Consider the following 3,011-nt stretch of genomic DNA (forward strand, 5'->3'; position numbering starts at 1 on the left):
TTTCAAATACCGCTAAAGGCTTTCTTCTTATAATTGTCTGTGACAGAAATGGACTTCAGTTTGATGCCCTGTCAGAGTGAATAGTGACTTGGACATGAGTAGACGTACCAGAATACTGCAGCCCTAGACAGATGGTGTTAATTCCTTGTTGAATCAACAAACTAAAATAATGCTGGTATAATTTCTTGTTGTAAAATGTGAAAATATTTAAGCCTTACTCCTTATATCAAATATTCTATAATGAAGAGAATGTGAAAAAAATGCTTAAATAAAAAATCATTGCATTAAAAACAACACATCTATTAAGGGGACAATATTAAAACACCAACTAGGAGAGAGAATGTATGAGCCCTCACATCTCAAAGGAAGACTATTTACTGGGGATCCTGGAGGTGCATGAGGGAAATCCCTTGTGAGTCAAGATTTGACTTAGACCTGAAAGCACTTAGGGTGTGTGCATCACTGTGGAGAGCACCCTGGTCCAGGTAGGAGAGGGGCTTCTGGGCCTGCCTCTGCTGTAACATTGAGTAACAGAAACATGCCCAGCTTCTGAGACCATAGGAAATAGAAGACATTTTAGGTTTTAAACTTGAACATTCTATAGTACACTGGCAGCTCAAACATTCTTCAGACAAAACACTTGTTTATATTGCACTAATGGTATTCTTTCTGAAGAGAGGGACTACATATGATCTTTATTTTCTTCTTTATGGTTTCATATATTTTCAAATTCTTCCATAATGAGAAGCATAGCATTTGTTATCATAATAGAAAACTATGGATAAAAACAAATCAATGCATCTTTTAAAAAATACCTTTAAATGTTGAGAAAAGAAAATGATCACTTTCTGATTATTTGGCATTGGGTTGACAACGTTAGAAGGAGAATAATTTTTTCCCTCATTTTTATTAGTTAGGAAATATCATCTAGTAAAGCAAAAGAGAAGCTAAGATGGGGAGTGCTGATTTCCAAAGCAATATGGTCTTAACAGTGTGAAACGGCAATGCAATAAAAAAATGTCACCATGCAGGTTGATGAGGTCCTACTGACCAGAGGCTTGATGTAGTGGATAATTGGCCTATAAAGTAAGTATAGGTGTATGATTTGACTTTCACCGCTATGGGCTCTGCTCAGGGGTGATATAGATTGTTATAGAAAGGGCAGTCTCACTAAATACTCTCAAAATAAAGCAAATACTTTATTAAGTCTCTTGTAACAAGTCAGCTTTCTTACATTTTGAGAGTTTCTTATTTAGCCTGAGAGTATAATTTTTAATAATCAATGAATTGAAATCATCAAGAATGACAAAGAGGCTAAGTTCAATAAAAGGGTGTCTCTGGGCTATGCCACCTAAAAATATGTTTAAGGTTAGATACATCCCAGAAGTAAATTTTTTTGGCTCAGCTGTCAGTAAGGTACTCAGGACTAGACATGCAGTTTCTGTCTTAAAGAAGAAACAGATTTCTCTGTCCTTGTGCCTAAAATACATCTTGGTACTTGTCTGTGGGTGCAACCTGGCCTTTGACCTTTATTGTAATTAAGGGACCAGCCAACTCATTTAAGAGAGAACTATCTTCCAGTCCTAAATCTACTTAGTTGTTGATTCTACTTAGTTGTCAAAACATAAAATAGTTTATATATGTCACATCTGTGTTTAAAAACATAAATTTTATGTATACTCTAAAGCCTTTTATACTTTCGTTTATTTGACTTGGTAAGAAAGATTAAAAACACAGATTTGGATAGGTCTCTAGAGATTTACATCCTTTCTGGTCTTACTCCTCACTTTCTATTTCCCAGCCTCAAATTGTGAATTTCTGATCCATTTTATAATACATTTTAAATTCAAAATCCTAAGGCATGCAAGACCATCTTTACTCAATGTAATGTGCATTTTCATTTTGTATGTTTTAAAATCAAAACCATTCAAATACCATGAAACGAGGTAACTGGCCTGCGGAATTTGAATGCAAAGATAACAAGCGAATTTGTGAGATTTCTCAGGGTTTTAAAGCTCCTGGAAGTAAGGAGATAAGGGATTAAAAAATGTTCGTATGCTCCGAGTCACCCTTAGACCTACCTCTATTGCACTAACCAGCACAGTGCAGAACTTGGTAAATGCAGTTCTGCTTTGGACCATTTCCAGCAACATTATTCCTTGGAGTTCCAGAATGCTTCAATAACAAGTCTGGTTTATCTGTAACTCCTGCCATGTCACTGACTCCAAATATAACATTATAGCCACGTTCTTGTGTAACTTTCTGAAAACATCAGTGGCTCCTTACAACCTATTTCTACAACTAAAATAAAAACCTACCATCTAACCTCCTTACTGAAAGGCTGCAAGTCTTCTCTAGACATTCTGCTAGATAACAGGCACTGAGTATCCTCCAGAAAACGAAACCGAAATGCTGCTACCTACCACACAGTACACGGTATTAATGTGTGTCTATACAATTAAGCCAACAAGTGCTCTTTGTGGTCCTGAGTGTAATATAGGTGAAAATGCCCAATCTCTAACCCTTATTTTTATTTTTCTAGAAATCGTCTTCATTTTTTAAACTTGATATATCCATATGAGGTGCAAAGATCAAATCAGGGTAATTTGGATATCCATCACATTAAATATTTATATTTCCTTTATGCTAGGAATATTAGAAGTATTCTAGCTATTCTGAATTGTACAATACATTATTGTTAATTATAGAAATTCCTCACCTTTAAGTCCTCTGGTTTATCATGTTTCTTTTTGTAAACAGGCCAGGTACAAAAGAGGATAAACTATTAGGAAAAAATATTATTTTTCTAGATTTAAAAAAATTATTAGGCTTTATAGTGGATCCCTGTCAGTTAAGTTCTTTCTGGATTCTAGGCAGGTTCTGGGTTGTTCTTCTCTTTCCTCTCTTCTTCTCTTTTCTTTCTTCTTTTTTCCTTTTATTTTCTAGCATTGGAAACTGAGGAATAGAGAGGGCAAGATGTTCATGGAAGATCTTGGCCCACAAGCAGTCCA

At 35.3% G+C, this 3,011-nt stretch overlaps 1 protein-coding gene across 3 annotated transcripts in view; it reads right to left on the bottom strand.

Moving 5' to 3' along the window:
- Positions 1-3,011, bottom strand: part of LOC108314578 (limbic system associated membrane protein) — a 637,397-nt gene that overhangs the window by 14,303 nt on the left and 620,083 nt on the right. The gene's annotated exons all lie outside the window — the stretch shown is intronic.

Source organism: Cebus imitator, unplaced genomic scaffold, assembly GCF_001604975.1.
Source record: "Cebus imitator isolate Cc_AM_T3 unplaced genomic scaffold, Cebus_imitator-1.0 Scaffold157, whole genome shotgun sequence".
Classification (NCBI taxonomy): Eukaryota; Metazoa; Chordata; class Mammalia; order Primates; family Cebidae; genus Cebus; species Cebus imitator.